The sequence below is a fragment of the Elgaria multicarinata genome, chromosome 2 (genome assembly GCF_023053635.1).
Source record: "Elgaria multicarinata webbii isolate HBS135686 ecotype San Diego chromosome 2, rElgMul1.1.pri, whole genome shotgun sequence".
NCBI classification, from domain to species: Eukaryota; Metazoa; Chordata; class Lepidosauria; order Squamata; family Anguidae; genus Elgaria; species Elgaria multicarinata.
Genome location: NC_086172.1, coordinates 93,678,022 through 93,703,858, shown reverse-complemented (window position 1 = coordinate 93,703,858; position 25,837 = coordinate 93,678,022). Strand labels below are relative to the sequence as shown.

General features: G+C 43.4%; 1 protein-coding gene across 5 annotated transcripts in view; it reads right to left on the bottom strand.

The window, feature by feature from the left end:
* The window catches only part of SOX6 (SRY-box transcription factor 6), a 530,518-nt gene extending 514,511 nt beyond the window's left edge, over positions 1–16,007 (bottom strand). For 3 of the 5 annotated variants that reach the window (XM_063117230.1, XM_063117236.1, XM_063117234.1), the window contains exon 1: positions 7,413–7,752. The gene's annotated coding sequence lies outside the window, so the exon portion shown is untranslated. Of the gene's footprint in view, positions 1–7,412; positions 7,753–7,944; positions 8,093–15,865 lie in introns of those variants that run through there. The other 2 variants (XM_063117232.1, XM_063117231.1) reach the window with 2 other exon arrangements.
* Between the last annotated feature and the right edge of the window lie 9,830 nt (positions 16,008–25,837).

Sequence of the window (25,837 nt, the reverse complement as noted above, 5' to 3'; positions counted from 1 at the left end):
AAAAGAAACTCTCCAGATCATGCAGTGGATTTAGTCTAAATACAACATGTAACCTTTTGTGCACTCTTCAATTAGGCTATGAAAAGTCCCATTCTGATCTCAAAATTAAAGATTTTTTTTTCTAATCACAAAGTACAAATGTGAGAAATATACAGAAAGGATTGGGAAGGAAAATCTTAGGCAATAAAATGAGAATCTGAATATAAACAAGTCATCACTCTGGTAAGAGGAAATACAAACAACCAGAATAAAAATAGTTGATGCACAAAAGCCATAATGAGGGGGTTGCTCAAAAAAAAAGAAAGAAAAAACCTCTGGCTTTGAACGGCTTGGATGAAATACAAATTATCCACAGAAAAGTGTGGACTGGCATAAATGTTTGTGCAAAACTGTAAGTGTATTTCTAAAAGTATGCAAGAATCAACTGGCTGCAATCTGCACAAGAGCCCAACAATGCTCTGCTTAAGTGATAGCACAGAGTGCAAACCACTGCATTTTAATTACTATGCAGCCTCAGATATATTGCCTTTGATATGGAAATGTTCTTGTTCTCTCATCTTCACATACGGTCTCATGCACAGAAATCTTTATCTGATTCATAAAAAATAAACTAGAATCCAATCTCAACACCTGACCTCAGTGCTTAGAAGTTTTTTCACTAAGCATAGTGTCACTATAAAAAGAATGGCTAATATTGGTGTAAAGTTAGATATTTTGAGCAATGATATGAAGGGCCTGCAGTTAAGAATCAAATCAATACAGTATTTCTGAGATGTTGCGGTTTTGCAGAGTCTTCTCTCTGAATACCGGAAAGAGAATGGACTATACCTCTGCTGTGTAGAAGTGGCAAACATTCCAGTACTATTCCATCTACCTATGAAAACGATCCTTTGGTTGTAGCAACTTATACTCCCACCACTGTATAAGCAGGTTTTAAAGTGTTTTCAGGTAGCTTTACTTGCAAATTGTCTTTGCATCGATTTATACCAATAGGGTTTTTTAATATGTTAACAAAAGTCAACCACCAAAGCTTTCATATTTCCTCATGATGCAGAGAAGTTGAAATTCTTGTGGTATCGTCAAAACACTGATGCATCTAGTTTCATTTTGCATTATGTTTATATTAAAATTTTGAGTTTTAGCAGCTCTAATACGTACACCACTACAGAAAACTATTAGTAGTGATGGCTGGCTGCTGGAACAGTACAGAAAGTAACTGCAGAAGGCTAGCTTTATAAAAATATAAAGAGGATCCAACGATATTATTGCACTGCTACTTATTAATGCCTGCATCAAATTCTACCCAATAAACAAAAAACTATATTTCAAATTTTGCTTACAATGTTCTTTTTATATATAAGAGTGGTAAGTCTTGGTAGATATTGACACACCGGTAAATCATCTGGGTCAGGATTATCTGTACTTTATAATTTCTAGTACTTAGCTATACTTTTGTAGGGGAACCTTATGTATGCACGCTCAAGAGTAAGAACCCTGGTGTTAAATGGGGCTTACTCTCAGGTAACTGTGTATACAGGATTGTAACCGAAAAACATTTTAGCTTGATGGAATGTTTTGCTTGACTTCAGAAATATCCACCTGTACTGCAACTAAACAATCAATCATTTCTCTAATTAGCTTTATATTTTCTGATTAAATAAGTACTTCTAAATAGAGATTTAAAATATGAGACAGTTCTCTTTCCTTAGAAATACATGCGAGACTAAAACTGATAGAAGAATTGTCAAGTATGCAAGGGGGAAGGGAAATCGGTATGTACTGATTCTTGCTTCTTTAACAGAAATCCATTTTTTCAAGTTCCTGTTCTACTAATTGAAAGAGAATTATTTAAAACTTCACTGAATACTTGAATATACGATGGGTATATGTAGCAGTTTCATCAATGCCAAATAACTCATGACTTTCCAAGGTAACTGCAAGCTAGAAATTGGCACAATACCTTCCATAGTAATCACAAAAACAAAATATTAAATTTAACTAAAATAATAAAGGGTTAATTTGCTATTATCATAAGAAATATTTGAAAACAGCAATATTCCATTTCATTAGTTTTTAAATTGGTGGGTTTCTGTTCTGGTAAATATACATATTGAAGTCCACATAGTTTGACACCTTAATCCTAAAAAAATGCTTAGACATTCAAGTCACATTGATTTCAGTTTGAAGTTCCAATCTAAATGGGGCTTATTTCTGAGAAAACATGCATAGGAATGGGCTGCTCATTTGCTTGAGGTTTATACTCCAGCCCTAAATGAAGTACTGATAGACATTGCATCATTTTTGCATAATCTGTTTAGAATAGGGATGTTAGATGTTATACACATTTGTAAATTAATAAATAAGGTTCCAGTGCAAAAACAGTAAACCTTTTTTTTATAATAATCCTTTTGTATTAGTTTATATAGATCTAAAGAAACGAGAACCATAGTTAAGATTTTAATATTTATTTAAAAAATGATCAATAAGTTTTCACTTGCAATTTGGTTGCAAGTACCTGCTGCCACTGTGAAAAAAGTGGAAGGGAAGAGATGTATTTAGGATTGACTGAAGACATGTCAATTTATAAGGTTTATGTTTGCGTGTGCTATTCCTGCAATAAACTACACCCGCATTATTATTTATATTGTAAAAAGCATCACAGCATTCCAGTATCATCCTGTCAACTTGAACTCTATTTTCATGATAGTACCCCGATCCTAAGAATATTAATATGATGGGAAATCCCACTAATTAGAATTTAATGAAAGTAAATCTAATGCCGCTGTTAGAAAATGTTAAAAATCGCTGTGTACAGGATTTACTCTGAAGCACTAGTTTTACAAATATACATAAACAAACAGCATTTACTACCTGTGAAGTGCAGTACACACCCAGTTTAACCTCACTATGAAGCTCTTACACAGATAGTGAAAGTACCAGTACCATGGTACCAGTTCTTATCTATATGTAGTTTGTTTCACATAAGATGCATTACATAAATAAAATGCCTGCTACCTTATAATTTGGGCCCATACATGTTTTAGCAGTACAAGACCAACGATAAAGGAATATTTCACAGGATGATCAAAGTGCTTGACAAACATATTAAGGTTATGACTGGAGAAACTTCTGAATGTCCAGCAGAAGCAAAATATTTACTTTGCTAGCAAAGATGGTCTCCATCTCTTTGCTAGGTTTTCCAATGCAAGGATGTAAAACAAATTCAAGGAAGAGGTCAGTCTGAACTGTTTGCCATTGACCCCTCATTAAAACAGATCTGGTCAAAACATCAGAAATGAACTACTATAAGAGATATACAAGTCTGGATTTTAAAAAATCTACTTTGTGCCTCAGGTGAATAGCTCAGCATGAAGTGCTGCAATTATCTACACAGTATACAATTCTGGTGAGGTTTTTTTTTAAAAAAAAAAATCTTGCTTTTATTTTAAGAGTGAGTAGATTGGAGCATATATACACACACCACTCACACTGAACAAATCTTGATCAGAACATATGCAAATACTTTAAGGCAATAGTCTTACGCCTGCTTATTTGGGGATAAGAATGAATCCTTATAAACATGCAAGGAGCAGGCTATATCTCTACAACAGTATCCTTATACTTATTTTTTGAACCAGAAGTCATTCAAACTTTAAGTGTGGCCAGATCATTCACTTCCAATGGAAATTCTTCCTTTTACCTAAACTATTACAGATTCTTGACAGTGTACTCACATTTACGTGCCCAAAATGCACACCCACATTAAAGGATCACATACAATTACATATACACTCAGTATTTAGGTAAGAGGGGGACAGGATCGAGATATAACATGTAGAATTCATTTTAACTAAAGTTTTCTACAGTGCATTTATCAACAGAAGTTACCCAAGCAGCTTACAAACATAAATCGATTATCAAAATTGTAATTAGGCAGGCATATTGTATTACACAGTGACAGAATATACTCCCAAAATATATTTGTGTACATCACTGACACATTCCTGAGACGTATGTGGAGTCAGCTGGTGGTACTGGGGTGTGTGAGTGCGTATGTAAAGTACACAATAGCAGCCCTGCACTTATCTATATGTACTGTAACACACTGAAGGGAATGTGAGGGACTCGTTTATATGCGACACCCTAGAAGAGCCAGCACTTCATAACTCACATTATCCCAGAGTAGTCCTATTCAGGTCACTGGGGCGAATGCCGTGTAAACTTGTGGCACTATTACAAGCCAAAGGGAATGGAGGGGCGAGAGAGGGAGAGAGAGAGGGGAAAAAAGACTCAAACAAACGCTGCAGCCAAGCCTGCCCGGAGAAGTGAGACTGAGCTTGGAAGAAAGAGAGAGCGTGGCCAGCATCAGCCGGGAACGGCGCCCCCAACACCCGGTCCCGTCGCTGGGGCTCGGCGTGTTACGAGACAGAGGCACCACGGCGCGTGTTCTTCGCCGCTGCCGCCCTTCCCCCGCCTGTTATAGCCGCCGCCGCACCACTGTCTGTGGGAAAACTTCACAGAAAAGCCACTAACACCCCCGGGCCGACTCACCACCCCAGTTTCCCAGCGGACCCTGCCGCAGCCCGCGCACTTAACCGCCATCACATATCCCTCCTCCTGCTGCAGTTCACCAGTTGCTTCCACACTAGCACAGCAGGACTTTAGTTTGAAGAAGTTCGACCGACGCACCCTCCTCTCCTCTCCCCCCCACCCACCGACCCCATGCCGCGTGCGCGAGGATCACCAGCTAACCCTAAAGCTCAGCGCCTTCCTTTCCCGAGAATTAGAAGGTCATTGATTGGAGGGAAGGGCCTGCGAATGCAAATGACCTTCTCCCGCCCCAACATCCTATTCCCTCGCTGTCTGCTGAAGGGTGTCAAACTGCCCCTAGGGTGAGGCGGCGGCGGCTTCCCTGGAGCGCTCTGAATGTAGAGAGCTCAGGCAGGCAGGCAGGCAGGCAGGCAGGCTGCTGCTAGCAGAAGTTCCTTCTTCTTACGTCTTCAAGGGAGGCGGCTTAAGGCTTTCCTTGTCAGGTTTCTCCAGTGATTTGTGTTCCGATATAAGGGCAGGTGTAATTGTCGTATTCTTTTGACCATTCTTTTTTAGTTTATGTGTCACACTCTCTCTCTCTCTCTCTCTCTCTCACACACACACACACACACACTGTAAAGGCTAAGGAAATATTTTTCCTGCCACCACACTGGGCGGTTATTCCCTTCCCCCAAAGTACTTTTTTTTTTAAAGGGAAAAAAGCCTCTTGTCAAACTCGCATTTGATGTATGGATTCCAGCTACATTGTATGGATTGCTTTCCTTATATTCTTTGGCTTTTAATAGCCGGCTGAGGAGAGAGAGAGAGAGAGAGAGAGGGAGAGTTATTGTTTTCTTTCTTTCCCTTCTCTCATTGCCTATTCTAAATTTGATTCCAAAGTTGAAGTAGTTGAATTGGCTAATTCTGAATACAGGCTATTGAGAGAGGCCAGACACAGCAGTATATCCCTGTATAGCAATGGATACAATGTGCTGAATTGGCAGTCTAATTATAAATGTGGCATTTGGACCTCCTTTCAGAGCCAGTGCCACCTTACCTTATGAGGGAACTTCAACTACAGCAACTGTTCAAAACAAAATGCCATTAGAAGATCAGCTTCACCCAACACTGGGACTAGCCAGGGGATTGTTTTACAAACAGCCTTTCTCACTTAACACAAGAATGTATTATAAGAAATGCAGTTAAGGAGAAGGAGGCAGAGTTTAAAGAAAACGCTTAAGGAGTTCTCTGCCAGGTGTCAAGCTACTTCAAGCTGCAAACGTAATCCAAGTAACCTAATTATTATGTACCTCCCTAAAAATACATTTGAGGGGTAGGAGGGCAGGATCAATTTTATTTTTAAATAAGATTAACTTCTTCTAGATACGGTTACTAATTATAAAAGGGAGATGTCGTACATATAGAAATCAAGTGCAAAAAAGAAAGCACCCTGAACACCTCATTTTGCACAAGGTTTTCAAAACTTTCAGATAACAGGTTGCATTGTATGACAAATTTGGTGTCTTCTTTTTTTTTTTAATTGCTTTGTGTCAAGGCAGTTTAATGCAGTGGGTGAGCACACGAGGGATTCAGTACAAGTGCGATGTAATTGGATTCTCAAACCTGTTTCTACCTCTTTCCCATCTCCCAAATTCTCTTTACATCGCTGCAGGATTTTTGAAAAAGTAAAATGTTCGCTGCTTGAAAACGATAAGCATCTCGCTACAATCAGATCGTCAATAAAAATATGAAAATGTGTTGTTGTTGTTTTTGGAAATCTTTACCTTTTACCCTCCCCCATTCAAATTTAAAATAGGTTCACAATTTGCCCACTCAGCGCCGATTTAAAAGAAACCTACATGCAACTCATATTCCTTATCTGCCTAACAACAGGCGAAGAGACCATGTTTATCTCGGAAAGTTTGCCTGTCTGCGCTTTTGGGGAAACACCCTGGAGGACTCAACTAATCTCCTGTCCGCAGGCTCCCAAGCCCCGGCGAGGTCTCCCTGACACCCAGACACAACAACGCTCAATTGCCTTTTCACATTTGCCACTTGCACTCCCTTCTCGCCGTCCTTAAACACCCGAGAAATGAGTCCTGCGCAAAGCAGGGGCGGCAGCAGCAATCAAATCAATATGATCTGTGCCTCTGATTGACCCCAAGGCCCTGCTCTCCTCCCCAAGCGCGGGCAGGCAAGAGGAACCCGGACTGCAAAGCGGCGCGGAAAGGCAAAGGAAAGCGGAAAGACTGTAGAGCTGGTAGCAACAGAAAGCCGGTGAAAGTATACACGTGCAAGCAGCATGGATATCGTGTGAATGTGCAACCGTGCCGGCATGTACTGTCCCACAGATGCGCGCATACCTACAACTGTCTCAAAAAGCCACCTCTGTTTTACCACTAAATCAAGCAGAGAGCGCTAAGAGAGTCATTCTAATCGTCCTCCCACTTACATAATTTTAAGAATCTTTGTAGGGCGATAGTTCAAAAAAGAAAAGAAAAGAAAAGCAACATAAAGCAAAACGCGTCAGAGAATCAGCCACAAAACACAAGAGTGCCTATCGAAGGGACACGCAGTTCTGGAGAAGACAACCCAGACTTCAACAAAATATGAAAAGGTCAAAAGATCTCCACATCAACACATCTTACGTACGCGCCATTTAAAAGGGATCCGTCTTCAAAATCACAAACAAGAAACAGCAATTAATAAGGAAAAGGAGAAACCAAAGCCCCTTTCCTCACCCACATTTCTGCGAGTCCGTTTTAAACTGTTCATCAAGGCAGTTTCCTTGCAATTAGAGTTGCACGAAATAGTAACAGACGAGAACAACATTTAATGCAAATTAAATTAAACTTTAAAAAAAATACTTCCTAGGAACTTACTTTGGGTTTACTTTAGCCACTATTCTTTTCTTCCCGCTCGCAAAGGAAGCCGTTTTGTCCAGGTATTGTCTACTTATGGATCAGCCCGTGGCTACGGGGTTTATTTTAATTTATGGCTTATGCATTCTTTTAAGGTCGATTTGCATGACCTCCGGCAAGAGCTAAGACACAGCAAGAAATCCCCAGCTGAATGTTGGGCGAGCCCACAATGCAGCCAAGAGCTCCCCTTCTCATGGTGTAAGCAGAGCCCTGTGTGTTGTTGGGCTCTCTCTTTTTTTCTCTCCCCCTCCCTGTGGAACACAAATTAGGGTGTGATATCAATTTTAAAGTTTTCGGTATAACTTTATCCCAGCGTCTGCCTGCAGAGAGATAAGGCGCCACCGGAACAGGAGATCCTCGATTTACTGCCCCTCTGTGGTCAAACGCAGTATTACCACCTAGCAGTCCAATCTCTCTCTCTCTCCTTTCTTAAAGATCTGCTCCACAGATATATAAGCACACTAGCGGCGAACTTCTCGACAAGTTTACCCACCTCAAAGTTAACGGAGGATTTAAAGCCGCTAGCAATAGTCCTTGTTCTCCCATCCTTATTCTATCTGCGGGAGAAGGCGAACCCCTTCGGAGAAACGACAGCAGCTTTCTGCTCCCAAATATTGATTTAAGGGCTTTATTTCTTTCTTCCTCTCGCTCCCTCCCCCCTCCCTTCCCGCCGCTTTCTCTCGCTCGCTCGCCTGCCTATGTTAGTATCACTCTTACGTACAGTATCTCTCGAGCGCCATGTGTTCGCAAGCAGCGGGTGATCTTAAAATACAACGCTGATCTGTCACTACGTTTTAAAATAGACGCCACTTGGATGGCGGAAGGGAATGGGTGGAGGGAAGCGGCAGTGTTGTGATTTCAGAGTAGCGGGATCTTTATGCAACCTCAGGACCCTCTCAGGAAAACTCACCCCAGGTTAGAAGCGTAAAGAGGACTTTCTCCATCAGCTCGCGTTTTCCCATCCCATTCCCATACGCCGCCACCGACACCCCCCTGCCCAAAAAGCCTAGGAGCGAGCAATCGTGCCGGAGATTCATTCAGAAATCTCTTAACTTCACAATCTACCGCCGGACGCTGCTGTTGCTGTTGCGGCGGCCGCTTTGGTCAATTGCAACTAACAAGCCCTTAAAGACAGCGCGAGAGAGGGTACCGTATTCTCTAGTATAAGGCGACACAAATAAAACGGACAAGCGCCCCACCTCCCCCGCGCGCCGCCGCCGCCGCCCGTAGAACATGATCGAAAAAACCCACTCCAAAAGCCAAGCCTGCACCACACACGAACACAGTCAACAACAGGTATCAGCAACACAATAAGCGGTGAGCCGGGTAGTTTCTTTTCCTAGTTACCTTCTTCGAGATCCAGTGTGGCGATTTTTTAAAAAGCCTTGGGAGTCCTTCCTTTTAAATAGTAATAGTAATAATAATAAGAATTGTGCAGCAGAGGGAGGGAAGGAGAAAGAAGTGACTGATTGTAAGGTAGGGTGAATAAGCTGCAAATAATATACTAACGAAAGAAATGAATTAAAGGAGCTACAGTCAAGCTGCTGCTGCTGCTGCTGGTGGTGGTGATGTTTCTCCGGGCCATGGATAGGCAGGGCGCCAGATCGTCAGGAGAAGTTTGCTGACGGGTTGCCTGGAGATTTAGTTACAATCGGATTCATTATTATTTGTTGTTGGGCTTGGCTTCCCCCCACGTTGCCCCCTCCCCCGCGCCGCCGCCGTCTTTCTCACTCCCTCCCGATGCAAGCGAAGGCGCTGCTGCTTTACTGCTGTCAATCTTGGCAATCAATGTGAGCGGCCATGTCGTAAGTATTCAAAGCATTTCCCGTCGCGCAACATCAGAAAGTGAGTGAGTGGCCAGGGGCATTGATCTGAGAAAGGCGAACGCAAGCAGGGCTGCTATATCGCCGCCACCAAACAACCCCCCCACCCCTCCCCACCCCACGGCAAAGGCAAGATGAGACAACACACACGCACACACACCAACAAGCGCACAGCCGAGAGGCAGGCAGGGAGGGAGCGGGAAGGGTGAGTGTGAAACTGAACGACCCGAGAGAAAGTGAGCGCAAAAGAGAAAGCGAAATCTCATTCTCGGTGTTCCCTCCACCCACCCCGCGCGCGCCTCCCAGCCACGGCATGCGCACATGGCCAGCTACAACTCTTCCCCCACCCCCCTACCCCAGTTCGGTCGCAATCGCCACTGTAAGAGCTATTGGCCCCAGGCTGTAGTTCTAGGTACGCACTCTTTCCTGGGAGTAAGCCCCACTGAACACACCTCCGAGTAAACATTGGCAGACTTGGGCTGTTGTTATTAGCAGGCAAAGCGATTGTAGTCAATAGGAGTTACTTCCAAGTTAGAGTTTAGTATTTCATGAGACTCACTCCCAAACAAGCGCTCGTAGGACTGCAGCAGACTTTTACTCGGAAATAAAAGGCTTCTATGCAAACGTGTTTAGGACAATCAGGCGCAATCGGATTCCATGCATGCCTACTCGAAAGTAAGTCCCAGTGTGCGCGTACCTAGAATTTAAGCCTTTGCTGGAAATTAGTTATTCATTATTTTCAATGGAACTTAATATTAATCAGGTATGGTCGCAATCCAGTCAAAGTTAATATTTCTAGTAAATCCCATTCATTTAAATGGCAAAGTTAAGCCAGGACTTAGTTTAGGCAGGATCGTGCCCTATTGATTGCACTTTCAAATCTCACTTTCTGTGATTCTTACATGCATATTAGATACTGTACACCGCATGTTTACTCAGGAGTAAGTCTCTCTGAGGGTGAATAGAAAGATTGCAGCCGCGCACGTTTACTCTGATTTCAGCGGGATTAACTCCAGGATCAAGGTGCACATACTTTCAGCCTTCGGCTGCTATTCTAGACACACTAACCTGGAAGTGAATCCCATGGAAGCCAATAGGATTGGCTTCCGAGAACATTTGGGATAGGTTTTGGAACTCTCACTGACTTTAAGCACAACTACAATCCGATTCTCCTTTACCTGTTTACATTTGGACTTTCGGTAAGTGTGGACAGGACGCCTCCTTTATTCCATTGAATCAGTCGGCCTACCTCGAAGGGAGGGCGGCATAATATGGGATGGAACGAAATCTTGATTCTCCGGAGCCATGCTGATTAAGGATGGGATCCTGTACACACTTACTTGCGAGTAAGCCTACCGAATGCTAAGCTTACTTTCGAGTAACCCGACATAGAATAGGCCTGTAGGATTAAATGACTGGCAAGGCTGAATAGAAAGCTGAAGGGGAGATTAGAACGGAAAGACGCCTTCTTCTCAAGAGAGGTTAATGTAAAATGATTCCTTTCTTACGCACCATGTACCTAGAACTTTTAAGAAAGGGTGATGTAGACTGAAATGAGGAAGGAGCAACGTGGGACAGAAGGAAAGGAAAGATGAGGGGAGAACTGGAGGAAGGAGGCAGAAGAGTAATTTCAGACCGAAAAGGATACAAAAGTTATCCGCTCACATAAGTAAAGAGGCCTTCAATCCTAAACACCGTCGTGGAACGAGCCAACGCATGTTTACTCAGAAGTAAATCTCACTGAGTTCGATGGGTCTTACTTCGTTAGGTAGTGTGCAGAGGAAGCCACATTGACTCATTTCCCAGGGCTAATCGTCAGGACCAAGCAGCAAAAGTTATAAGAGAAGACTAAAACTTTCTCTCTTGCAGCCCGATACGACGCACACTTACTTGGGAGGAAGTCCCATTGGAGAGAGTGGGACCTACTTCTGAGTAAAGGTGTACAAGAGCGGGCTGCTAATCCTCTACAAAATTAAGCAAAAGCGAGTAGCAATCAGGGTAAACTGACTTGGAAGTCAGTTCCACCGAGATCAAAAGGACTTACTTCCGAGTAACTTAAAGGGAAAGGCGCGGGGTGCGACGCATTACACCTGATTTGGAAGGAGGAGGGCAGCAGTTTGCCGAAGGCCGGAGTGTGAAAAGAAGAAAATTCGGGATTTGGAATCAAAGGGGAGAAGAACCATCCCGCAACCGGCTTCCGCGGGATGAAATCGCGACTGTCTGCACTGGCCACCGAAAGCGGGGCTGGGGGCGAAGGCAGGTGGGCGCGCAACTTCAAGTCCGGGTGGGGGCGAGATCCGTGCCTGGGGCAAGCAGAAATGCTGCTGGGGGCTGCCCCAGCCTTCCGAGCTGGTCCCTTGCGCTCGTGCGCACCACCATCACCCCCTTCTCCGCGCAAAACAACACAGACAGGCGTTTTAGGAACTTCCACTTCCCTAGAAGTGTTAATTAAAAACCGAGGCTAGGCAAGAGAAGGGAGAGCTGTAAAGGGATGGAGAAAGTAAATCAAGGAGAGGTTTATTTGGTGTGTGTGTGTTTAGTGTTGCATGAAAGAGAAAAGTCTTTCAATCATTTCTTTTTCGGAATTCAGCGGTGGCAGTGGGGGGGGGCAGACACCGCCCCCCTCCAAGTCAAACCTTGAAAGAGGCTTTTCAAAGTGTCAGGGGCCGCCGGGATCGTGTGAGCAAACAAAAGTGGAAAAACCGACGTGGCTCTGTCTTTTGATATTATTCGCACCTAGGCGAAAGGGTTGGAGGGCTGAGGCGCGCGGAAGGCAGCCTCCTCCAAGCCCCCAGAACAGAGGAGACGCTTGTTGATTGTTTGGCTTTGTATTTTGGGTCATGCCTTTCCCACCTCCCACCCCCTTTTCCACCATCTCCCCTTCCCACCCGCACACACACACGCGCTTTTCTAGAAGGATCAGATCATGACAGGGAAACGTTTCAGTTTTAAAATAGCTGCACACACATTCCCAAAGGCCAAGAAAGGAGCCTCCATCCGCCACCGAAGTCTCTGAAGCCCAGATTTGCGGGCTTGGGTAGAATCCTAAAAAATCCACCCAGACAGAGCTCTAGCGTGATAAATATCCATCCGTCCATAAATCGACATGGAAAGGGAAACTTTGTGTGGGCTTGCCCTGATCTGGTTTTATTTCAATTCATGGGGGCGGGCGGGGGGGTAAATATTTTGAACTTTATAGAAGCTTTTCTCCTTTGCTTGCACACTGTCCACACAATCTAAGATATTCTGGTCTATTTCCATTCTGCCTTCGGAAGAATAAGTAGTTTTTAAAAGTCGTGACTGCTTTTTTTAAAAAAGCATCTTCTTGTTTCAAGTCTAATTCTGATATTCCTCCCCAAATTCCAGTAATATTTAGTAACCTACAATCCTGATGGACCATTCCAAGATGAGAAGCTTAAACTCATCCAGTGTTGCTGGGCTGCTTGAAATTCTATTAGATGCACATCTATAACAAATCCTAATTTCAACTGTTCTTCTCATTCCATTCAGTTTTTAACCAGCTAAGTTTGCACCGAGTACCCTTCATGATTCTAAATACAATTCATTTCTCCTAGTTTAGTTTGCAAGATATCCTAGTGGAATTAAGCTTGTAGAGAACAACTGTAAGATTAATGTTTTAACACATGTACACTTTTTCATTGACAGATGGTCTGAACTTCTTTCTCCAATCTCTCTCTCTCTTTGAAAAAGAAATTGTCACACAAATTAAGAAAATGTTACAATTTACAGGGAGCAATCTCTCTCCTCTCCATAGGAATTTAAGAAATCTGATGAGGAGACCTGTGTAATTCGTAAACTTGCATACGCCTATACCAACAGGCACCTGCCCAATAACAGACGTTGCTTTACCTACTTTGTATGACTTACTCTTGAATATGTTACTTTCTCATACCAACACAGCAAGTATTGTCTTACACCGAGATCTGTTTTAAAAAAGGGGCTCCCCCCCCCCAAATATCCGAACAGTATAATATGAGGAACCCTAGCTCCTATCTGATTTCGGATTGTGAGGCGTGTTATATCAATCAATCCACAGAAGAAGCATCAGGTGGTAGGTATTCATTAGAAACCAATCCCATTTCAAAGGCGGAAAGGGGACGATTTGGGAGCATCCTTGAAGCGCTGAAAGCAGACGGTACAAAATAATACAAGGCACGCCGGCAGGAACGATCTGGAATTATTGCAAACTCGTGATGACGATCCTTTAGTCTTATATCAAGCGAAGAAACTGGGATCAAATAGAACAGTAGATACAAAAACGTATTTGGTTACATCGTACACAGTTTTGAATTCAGCTCTCTCGTCTGGGTTAGCCTGACCCTAAGGGCCAAAACAGACATTACTTTAGCAGTGCAGTTCTAAACACGTCTACTCAGAAGTAAGCCCCAATGAGAGCAATGGCTGTGTAGTGGGTTACAACCTAAATATGTGTCCAGCTGCTAGGTCTTTTTTTAAAAAACAAAACAAACCTCTAAAGTAGGTGCGAGGGGGGTTACGATACAGATCAGGGGCCCCTACACGTACTCTAGAGTAATAATGAAAAGCAGACATAACTGCTACACATATCTGTTTTGGCTCCAAGAAAGCGCCTTGGCAAGGAGTTCCATTCAAATTTGAAATTCCTTTCCAACTGAGACTTACTTCCATGTAAAGGTATGTAGGTCGAGATGCAAGTGAGTAAATCACTCCACGTTGTGCGAGGAAAGAGAGAGGAGACGTCTTAGCGTGGGGACACACACACACACACCCCTCCCGATTTGGAGGAACAACTTGATTTCAAGGGAGCCCTATTGAGTAAGATGTAATTTCCTTGAAAAAGCAAACCTTCTTCGGATCGACGCCCCAGCGAGCTTTTCAGCGTCAGGAAGCCGTTATTCGGTCTTAATAAATGCGAGTCTCCTCCCTCCACTCCCCACGGCTTTGCTTTCTTACCGCTAAAGTTTAAGTGGGGGGCAAAGTCACCGCAGAGAAGTGACTCCAAGCTACCGAGAAGTAAGTGGTGATGATGCTGAGAACGGGAAAGCGTTTGAACTTAACGGGACGTTTGCCTCCCGGCTGGAAGCCGAAAGACTCCCGGTGGTTTCCCCCTCCCGGGTATTTATTTTGGACCATCCCATCCGACACACGCCTGGCTCCGGGGAGTGTGGCATTTGATGGAGCGGAGCAAGTGCAGGACCTGGGTCCTCTGTGGCGCAGCCGGATCGCAGGCAGAGTTAGGAGCGCTGAAGCCCCACTGAAAAAAACCGACGCAATCCTGCAGCGTCCCACCACTTTGGAGATCAAAGCGTGTGTGTATGTGTGCGTTTTAGGCAGTCGTTCCTTAAACTCTCTCTCCGCCCCCCACCCCACCCTCGCCCCCCATCGCTGCTGGATCACACACGCAGGACCCTTGAGACAGACACACGCGTCTAAAGCTGCCACCTCGAACACGCTTTCTGTAGGGAGCGGTGCTGAATTACGAGCGGCGCTCAATAAGCAGGTTGCTTACTACAGGGGTGGGGGCGGAGGGGAGAGGAGGGAGACAGCAGCTGGGATCCAAAGCACTCTCTTCCTGAGAGTAAATCCCGCCGCGACCCGCAGGACAAAGTTGCAGCCTCTATAAGAACGTTGCCTACTTGGGAGCAAGTTGCACTGAACTCAGCGGGACTTACATCCAGGTAAACAATGCTTAGGATCCAGTCCCGTTTCATTCAACGAAACTCAATTGCTAGTAAAGGGTTATGGGAACTTACTCCCTTAGGTCAAGTTTACAGGTGGGAGGAAAGAAGGAACTTGAGATGGATGATGATGATGATGATGATGATGGCGATGGCGAAATAGCTACCCTTTCAGAGTGAATTAGAAGAGACAAGCGATTATCTTTTCAAGAAACAATGTTGGAAACAAAACTCTCACGACTGGCAAAAAGTTCCTTCACGCGAAAGCTAGCACATGGTTCTCCTGCAGGCCATCCCATCCCTTGTGTCGAATTCTCAAACTGTGCTGAACTCCGTCCCGAGATTTGCATTTGGGGGCAGAAGCAAACCATCCCCAAATAACCCACGACTCCCCCCCCATATACAGACCCACCCAACGCCCACCCACACAGAGGCTGAACCAGCCCCCTCTAAACATTCCTCAAGTCGACTATTGTGAGGGTGAGGTATTGTCCTTTTCGCAGAAGTGCCCGTTCGGAGTTCATCTGACACCACGAGCTTGGGGTGGGGGTGGGGGGATCGACCACCACAAAAGCTTGCAACTCCACTAATAACACCCCCCTGCTTTGGTCTGCCCTCTTTTCCCGCCGCGCCTTCCGCAAAAAACACACCTAACCAAGCAAGCTGTTAAAGTTCTTGCCCTCCCAAACACAATTCAAAAGAAAAAAGTTACACGTGAAATCTCTTTCCTCCCCCTTTTTTTCTTTTCTTTTCTTTCTTTCCCTCCCCTGACTTGGGAAGGTTGTTTGGGAAGATCCCGCTTGTGTTCCATGTGAAGTTCAAAGTGGGGGGGGGGGGGAGAGAGAGAGATGCTGGGATTTGTACGCTGCTGCTGCTGCTATTACTACTAGGAGAACAGGCTGGGGGTACTTACAGTGCTAGAGGGCAGGCTGCCTGCGGAAGGCTGTGATTCACCGAGGCTGCAAGGAGAGGGAGAGAGAGAGAGAGAGAGAGAAGGGGGAGTGCCAAACTGGAGACACCTTCACCGCAGCTCATCACATCTGCCAGCCTCTCTCCCCTCTCTTTCATTTCCACATTCCCTTTGTTCCTGAAAAAAAAAAAGAGAGAGAGGGGGAAAGTCTACACGTCACATCAGTGTCCCCAGATGCAATCTTCTACACCAAAAAAGGGAGGGGGGGGGAGATATATGAATAATTCAATCAAACAGCAGATAGTCTCTAAGGCAATAAAATGTATTGCACTTAAAGGAACTGAGGGTAATTATTACCGCGCAGGAATGTGAAGATATTATTATTATTATTATTATTATTATTCCACGCTCTGCACACTTCCAGAGGGCAATTTAAAAAAACAATACTTTTTCAATCATCATCATCTGCCATCTCCAATGTAATTCTTCCCTCCCCCTCCCCCCACGTCCAAAAGGGGAGGAACAGAAGTTGCTTGGAACGGATGGGATGGAAACTAGTCCTACCAAAGTGTAAGAAGTGTGGGTGGCTGAAGGAATTCTTCCAAATGCAAAGGCAAATGAGGGTTGTTGTTGTTTAAAAAGCGCACAGATTGTTTTTGTTTTCCTAAAAGTCTTTTCCCGCGCGGATCATCTTTGGGGCGCACCGCTCCGTCCCACCCCAAGCCATGCTCGCTGGCTCGCTCATTCCCACGCGCCCTCTGCCCCAGCTCTGGCTGCCTGCCTTCCACTCGCTTTGCGCAGCCTGTACCGGCTTTGGCATCCTTACCTGCTGCTTCCTAGATCTCACAAGAAAGCCTGACAGCAAAGGCAAAAAGTCATCCTGGCCGTCGGCGGGAGGACGGGGTGGGTGGGGGCTGGGGGAGAAGGAGACGCGGGGGGTTTGCAGTCCACAAGCCGCGAGTGGGGAAAGGAGGAGGCGGAGGGGGAGCGCTGTCAATGGGCTTCTGGACGTGTCAGGGCTGCGTTGGGGAAAGCGAGGCAGGGCAGCGACAGGGCGGCAGCAGAAGAGGCGACCGAGGCGTGCTGCAAGTTTGTCACCGGCACCAGGGAGATCTGGGAGGAGAAGGGACCCGGGCCAAGCGGCAGCACCTCGGAGGGCTCGCCTTACTCCGCCTCGGAGGTTGTCCTTCGCTCCCGGGAGGTAAGCGGGCTGCTTCCCTCCCCTTGACTATGTATGGCGGTGCCTTCAGACCTGGCGGGGTTCCGAAGGACGCCCGAAGTCCCGAGCGCGTTAAGGGGGCACTTTCGTCACCCGCTCCATCCCCACGGGGCAGCTCGAGGTCTGAATCCGCTCCTCCTCCTCCTCCTCCTCCTCCCACGGAGGGAAACCCCGCCGCGACCGGGCAAAATAAAAGCCAGGTAAGGGGGTGCGAAGGTGGGTGGCGGCGTGTGGGGGCGGCGGGGTGGCGGGAGAAGGACGGGGCTGGCGGCGCGTGAGACTCGGCGGCAGCCGCACTCCGAGCTTGGGCGCAATCGCAGCGCTCATTTGCCGAGAGGGAAAAGTTAGGAGTTTCTCTGGAAGCCTTTGCTTCCAACATTTCCTCCTCCTCCCCCTCCTCCCCACCCCCCGGTCGTCTTCTAACAAGGCCGACGTGACGGAACTAAAAACCAAAACATTAGCGGCACCGTTAGCCTAATAAAAGGTAAACTGCCGAAAGACACACGCGCGCGCGCTTGCGGGGCCGCCGCCGCCGCCTGGCGGGCCTTTTGTTTATGTGTCTGAAACGCCACCTCGAGGCCAATTCTGGAATAGCAGCCGAAGCACTTGGAGCGGGAGAATTTTGCGGAGGACCGGAGGGGGGCGGGGAGAGATACCGAAGCCCCCCGAGGAGGAGCGTCCGGGCAAGCGCTTCGCACCCCATAAGAAAAACCCATTTCCAAGCCGGTTTAGGGATCGAAGAACAGGGCCGGGGGATTGGAGAGGCAAGAAGCCCTTTCGTAATGGAGAGGGCAGAAGGCTCTGCAGGCTGGGGCGGGTCGAAAACTATTCGAACACGAAACCTTGCACGTTCAGACGCGCTCGTTTGAGGCCGTCTCTTAGAACGCAGGAGGACCGCGACCGCCTCGTTTCTTTCCGGCTGTGTGTGTCTCGAGAACTCTGCGGTGGGAAGGGGGAGACAGATAAATCACGCTGACTTGCCCGGCAGCCCCTCTGCCCCTAAATCCTGATTTATCCGCTTTCGCGCGGCACCTCGAGGAATCTTGCCCGGCCAGACGATCTGGGAAGCCAAAATTCATATGGACCAGATTTCCAGATTTGGGGGAGGGAAGATGGGACGGGGGCAAGGAGAACCTCTCCTCTTGGCAAAGGCATCTGGAAGCGGCACTCCCAGGTCCCTTCAGGAGACAGACGCGCTCATATCGGAGGGAAACCGGTGCTTTCCCGAGTTTGGCGAAGTTCCTTTTTGGATGGGGAGCCGTGACTGTTAGGCGAACGTGTTTTATACATTTCAACAAAAACGAAAGAGGGAGAGAGAAGGATAGCCACGAAAAAGTTTTTTTTTTTTTTAAAAAAAGAGCCTTGTGACACTTTTGCAGCCCGATCCTATGTGTGCATGTTTCCTCATAAGTAAGCCCCAGGTAGCTCAACGGCACTTACTCCCGAGTAAATGGGCCTAGGATGGCAGCCAGGAAGCCCGATCCTCTATGCAGGTTTTACTCGAAAGGAAGTACCGCTGAAGTCAACCGGGCTAACTCCCTCTGCAGCCTGAGCTTCCTCACAACCCAAATACCCTAACAGTGCAACCCTATGCATATAGACTCAGAAGGAGGCCCTATCCCACTTACCTGGGAGTAAGTCCTATTGAGTTCAATGGGATTTACTTTTAGGTCAGTGTGTAGAGGAATTGCAGGCTTAATAATGAAGTCCATAGGAGGAGTCCAGAATGGAGAAGGCCTGACAATTTTGTATTTTATTTATTTATTTTATTACATTTATATACCGCCCCACAGCCGAAGCTCTCTGGGCAGTTTACAACAATTAAAAATGGTAAATTTCTAAATCTAATGCTATGAAGTAAAATATTCTTGTATGAAAGGCACAGCTTGGGACCAAGTACCTCAGCGAGTTTATGTTTAATGCAGAAATGCATAGGAAGGAATGTCCCATGCTATAGCTGGAGGTCTCTTTGTCTGACTTTTGTGGAGACCTTGCTAAACTGTAGAGAAAACATCCCTCAGTGACTTGGGAAACACTCTCTCATCTGAAGACACCCTTGCCTCTACAGGTTGCACTCAACAGACAATCTGCTTACTACAGCGTGGAGATTAGTCAAGTTTTTCATTTTTGGTTTTTTTTTTTAATAGCTGTTCTCATTTCTCAACTTTGTTACTTGATAGAAAAAAATTGAAATGGATGAATAACTGTTTGGAAGTTAAATAAATGCTAAAGATGATAAAAGAAAACCTGTAACAGTGAACAGGTACAAAAGTGGAAGATGGGACAACTAATGTGGTGAATAAGGGAAGTGACATTTCAGCAATGAAAACCTAAATTAGTGCCATTCATTCCTCGTTAGATGTCTCTGAGTACTTTTCTGAAATAAAAACTGACCTCACTATTTTGAAAACTTTATTTTGGACATTCCTCCAAAATTAGTGGTACAAGTTCTTAACAGCTCCAAAATATGCAACTTGAGAACTCCGTAAGAATCTTATACTCTCAATTTGCCATCTTCTCTACTTGTGCAGCCTGTGATGTTATATGCCCAAAGCTTCTGGTACAATATTATGTTTTATTTGCAAAGGAAAGGCCATGTTCCCTTATCTGAAAAGGCAGCACTACTGCATATAGTGGGGTTGACTTCAGAGTAAACAAGCATAGGATTAGGCCCCATGGTTTTTTAAAAAACTTTTCTTTTTAATAATGGAATTATAAACCAAGTAGCACTTAAGGAGTTTATAGAAAATGCCCTGAGCAAACATAATTCCTTGATTTCATAGTGCAAGTCAAGTCGGCTAGATGACAATTACAGATGATCTTTGACCTTCCTTATGAAAGCTGGTTATGTACAAAAATGCCTGTGCTAAACACTATTTCTCCCAAGTAAGATGCAAAAATCCCTAAGTGCTTATCACCTCTAGGAATATTGAAGCACAGACATCTGTCTGCAAGCCTGGAAAATCAATGCCACAATTCCTACTGATTTGGGTGGATCTGGACAGCTAACAAAAGGCATGCCTTGTTTGTTAATGGGGTCACTGTAGTTTAGTTTGTTATGGCCTGTAGTAAAACAAATACAGTTATTACTTTACTGCGGTAGCGTAGTAGAACTGTGAAGACTGTAGGAGATTCCTAAAATCAACTGATAATGTGCTTGGACCGTTATTGTTTCATTAAGCTATAGCATTACATCTACATGGATACAGATAAAGATGGAGATACTTGGACATAGATACGAAAAGCATTGATATGCTGTGATGTCAGGAAAAAGAAACATGGCAGTATAAAACTGTCCTTCAGTGTAAAGAAATCCATGTAGCAAATCAATGCACAAACACTAAAACCAGAATACACTGGAAGTATATCTGCACAAGCCTCACTAAATCAAATAAAAGGTATGCAAGAATGACTATACTGTTGCTAACGTTATTTCAATACAGTTTGATGGCTTACTCTGTATCCTGGCTACATATATATGCATAAAGAACTTGCATATTGATCCTAATTTGCCTACATTTATAATAGGATGGTGAATGAAGATTAAAGGAAACTGTACAACAGTATTGCCTAATGGGCCTGATTCTGAAGATCTCTATCATTATCACCTATTCTGAGAATTTAGCCTAACTTAAAATCAGAAGACGCAATCTAAATCTGTTCAAATTAATGAACGACAAGCAAAGCACAATGTCAGCTTTTAGCCTGTTATAAAGAGAAACATAAACATCTCCACATGTTTCCAACGTAAATGGGCCAGCCCTTCTATTCGCAGAACCAATGTTTCCCCCATTATTAGCTGATGGATGTTGCAGTGGTTCTTACTTTGAAATAAATGTTTCTATAATTAGGGTGCTAAGAGTAATTAAGATTGTTAGAAACTTGCACAAAGAAGAAGAAAGACAAATGGGGGGATGTGCACATGACGAAGTCAGATATTAATAGTGTGCCTTCTCCAAAGACTGTAAATATTGTAATTAGGGATATCAGCCAGCATTCTTCTATAGGCAGGGTTGCTGTTAAAATGTGTTAGGCTGCAATCTTGTACCTACTGACCTGGGAATACACCCTACCAAAATTAGTGGGATGTACATCTGCTCATCTAACATCTGCTCTAATGTGTAAAGCAAATATATATGTGGTCAAAAGCAAGGCCGCATTTTCTCTTTATTGCAGCATCCTTTTTATGTCAGATGTGTGTGTGTGTGTGTGAGGTGGAACTGCTAAAAGTAGTGCTTAGTTTTTAGACTAAGATGCAGTCATTCTTTTCCATTTATTCCTAACTTTTCGATATTGGTTCCTAATTGTGCTGGTACAAACAGCAAACAGATTTTTCCTGGGAGAAAGATAATGAACAGTTGAGAACATAAGTAATTGCCATTAACATTTAAAAGTGCTAAACCAAGAGCATACTTTGTTGCAAAAGCAACACATTCTTAAATATCATCTTCTAATCTAATCTTCTCAATGTTTAATTATGGAGTAACTTGAGATAAAGCGTCTTATAGGTAGTGGTCTTCCGGATTTTATACAAATAGCTTTTGACATGTGGGGGCATTTTTATTTGCACTATAAGTATGTGGTCTTTGCAATAAGTCACTTTGCATTCTGAAAATTATGCCGTTAAGCATTATTAGATTTATGGATCATAGAAACTAATACACAAATGCATTAAGCACTGTGGTGGAATTTTACCCAATGGGCTATCCCTCTGCCACTGATCAATCCCTCTTGAACGCATGACATCAGCAAGTGGTAATGGGACAAGAATGCTGGCTGTATTAGAGGTAAGTATTAGAGGTAAGTATATCAGAGGAATAGTACAACTCTGTTGGCAGTTCTTTAGTAAATTATGTTTTATAGTACTGTGTTTCTGCACCTTGATTTCTTTCATGGAAGACATGCTTTGCAAGTATATAGTGGCATTAATATATAAAATAAAATTTACATAATAGCGATAATTCTGAAAGAGAGAAAGAAAAATGTGTTTAGGATTAGACTTCATGATCCTTCACCCATATTAAACTGGCATTGTTATGGAATATAGCAACTAGATTTTTAAGCCATGTATTTTGTTATCAAATGTTAATTCTGGTCCCTCATATTAACTTAATCCACACTGTAATTTATATATCTTTGAGATCATTGACATCATTGTATAGTTGTTGTTAAAACTGCATTTTAATTACATTTTATGTGCAGCAATGGGGTTTATGTCGATGGTAGTTCAATAAAATAAGCAGGATAAGTGACAAATGAAGAGCAAGAGGGAAATGAGATAAAATAAGTATAGCCGTACATCTCAGACATCTCCTGCACTATAAACTAACAAAGTGTGTTAAAATTCTAAGTTGATGTTTAACTGGGTGAATTTGTATTTCAAAGAGATTGAAATTAAAATAAACACACAGAGAAAACATTTAATTGAATGGTTCTAAATGAAGAAAATGGTTAATGCTCAGTGAACCAGATCTCATAATTATTATTATACTGTAAGCATTTTTCCAATGAGTGGAGGAGTAAAAGGAGAATTAAATATGGCAAATCCAGGGTAAGAATAATACAATTTTTAAAAGGTAGAACATTTTCATGAATAGATTGCTTTTACAACCACTCCGATAATGCAGCTACTGTGTGATGTGAACAGCACTTGAAGCAAAAAAAAAAAAAAAAATCTAGGCAGGCTACACTGGACAGATGATTTTTTTTTTTAATGAAAATTGTTATTTTTTTAAAAAAACGACTATGATGTTCCAGGAAGATGCTTTTTTTCATTGTGCCTTTTGCTAAATAAATATCCCAAGAGCACTTGGTGCAATTTTCATCCCTGCTTTTTAATAACACATCAGTTTCATTTGTGTGCATCCTATAAATAATACTCAACAGTTCATAACATTTTGGGGTCTTCACGTTTTTATTAGAACTTTGTTAAAAGTTTGTGTTTTTTCAAATATGTAGAAGAAACCATACAAAACAAAATTTCAATTAAAGTCATTGTATGTTTAAACTGTCAGGAGATATGTACAATTCTGCATTTGTTGTGTGCCTCATTCACAGAACTAGAATGAGGTTGTTACATTTATAAAATCTAAAATGTTAGATAAGAAAAGCCTCAGAAATAAATGTAAACCAACATTTAATTTTTTTAAAAAAAAGTATACGAAATGTAGCATATAGTAGTAAATAAATAAGTATCTGTACTAGACAAGGAATGATGGTGAGAATCTAGTGCTTTTCTTCTTACAGGATTATGGAGCACTACAAAAGAAGCATTTAAATCTCTAATTTTTCCTGACAATTAACAATGAAAAGCAGATGTTTACAAAGCTGTTCTGTATGCCGGTTTATAAGATGCTAAAATATGGTTTGTGGATGTCGAGGAGGAAGAGCTGGATAACTGCTTGTCTGGTGTATTTTTAAAAGCATTTTCATTGGCTCAGTTATTGTTAATAATGAAAGAAACACTTTGTGCTCTGTGGCGGAGACTAAACTGCCATCATAAAGTCCTCAAAAACACACACTCACACACCCACAGCGCCAACTCTTAAGATGTAATTTACAAAGATAATAATAACACAGAATGATTTCACTTCTCTGAATGCTCCACATTTGCATACCAGGACTGTGCACAATGCACTCATAATGCACATTCATAATGACAAGGACTTCTTAGCAAGGCAAAAAATAAAAAATAAAATTGCAGCCCAAGATCTGTTAAAAACAATCTGATAGTACCATGAATCTCTTTCTGGCATGGGGGAGGGGGAAAGAGCTCATGTCTGGATCCCAGGTGCTAGCTGCTTACACAAATGATGCTCACATTCATTCCCACACCTTTACTGTGCATGATCATCTAAATGATAATATTGGCTTACATGGTGTAGTGCAAAGCAATTACGCCAGTAGTTATTTCATTCCATGTCATTTTTGAGGGGAGGGATAGAAAATCAACATTCACATTCATTGTTGTTTCAAAGAATTATTATTGTCATATCCATAGTACTTTCTATAGTATAAAAAGTGCCTTAGAGTTGCCATTCATTGAGTCTCAATGAGGGCTACTTTGAGTTATTGGATTTCTACATGTGCAAGAATTAACACAGAACACCTGCACATGGAACATACTTGGGACTTCATACAGGCAACTGGGTAGTCACTGTGTGAACAGAATGCTGGACTAGTCTGATTTTGATTCAGCATGGCTCTTCTTATGTTTTTAGAATGGGAGGTCAGTTTTCAACCCTCAGTACAATAGTCACCCATTAACGATCCACATGATTCTATTACATAGGCCTAAGTTACACGAAGCAGGATATTGCACTATGAAAGCGGTATATAAAAGGCAGGAGCCACACCAAGCAGGATATAGCACTATGAAAGCAGCATGAAAGCGGTATATGGTATGTGTCAATGGGCCCAAACAGTTGTCAGTGTATTTTAATACCGCTAAAAAGCAGTAGCGTGGCTCCTGCCTTTTATATACTGCTTTCATAGTGCTGTATCCTGCTTGGTGTAGATTAGGCCATAGTACCTCTCATGAAGGGATTTGGTGATGTGTACAGAAACCCTAAGTCCTGACACAGTCTCCTACCTGTCTATCTGTTCTTCTACACATCATTCTGTTTCAATTACTGTGGAAGTCCTACACAGGAAGCTGTCTTCTATTAGTCAGACTTTAGGTCCTTCAAGCTCACTATTGACTATACCAAAGGAGGGCAACCTTCTTGCTCCCAAGGAACACATGCGGTGTGGTGGTTTGGGGACTGAAAATGGTGCTGGGATGGACCTGGGATGGTGTTACCCTGCACTCCCTCATACACAAACATATTCACCCACATGTGCAGCTTTCTATCCTGTTCCAGCTGGGTTCAGTAATATGGTTTCTACTTGTCAACCACTGCATACCTGCATCTTCTCATGTGAGTAGATGTAACTTTATTTATTTATTTATTTAAATTATTTCTATGCTGCCTTTAAGGGCCGCTTATCTGATAAAATTCCCATCCAATGATAACACAGCAGTAATTAATACAATTTTCAAACACCAGCTATCAAACGCCAGACAGTACTAAAATTCAATTGCCACTAAAAACTCAGAACAGACCAATGAAACATAGTCCGGGACATTTGCCATTTATGACAAATTAGAACATGTGAATAAACACATACATACACCAGCTTGGGATTGGCCAAATAAGTGCATAGTCTCAAAAGTGTGGAAAGGTTTGGAAATCAGGTATTTCACATGTATAGCTGTAATGCATATATGCCTGATTAACACACTGTGTTATATGCTAAGTTTACCCCACTGTGCATACACTATTCATCATAGATTGGACAAAGATGTGATGCAGCCCCATATTATTCACATGCATGGAAACTGGGGGTGCAAGGAATGTGCTTTTCTTCAGTGCTCAAGGCCTGACTGTAGTACCTGTTTCCACAAAAATGGAGATAGAGGAAATAAACATGCCTTCACGAGAAAGAGACACCCTTTTCGGCTGTTGTCTTATTTCACTCAAAATATTCTCAAAGGTGTTCCCAGACACCAGGGCTGGCTCAAGGCATTTTGGGGCAAACATGTTGTGGCCCAGAAGATTTTGTGGCCTGAGGCAAAGGACAAGATGGTGAGTCCCTCCATTCCATGTACAAAAGCTGACCTGATTCGTACTTCAACAGTAACAACAGGGCAGTATCCTCCACTGCATCTGAGGGGAGCAGGATAGCTAGGGGGTGCAAGGCAGGCTGTGTGGCAC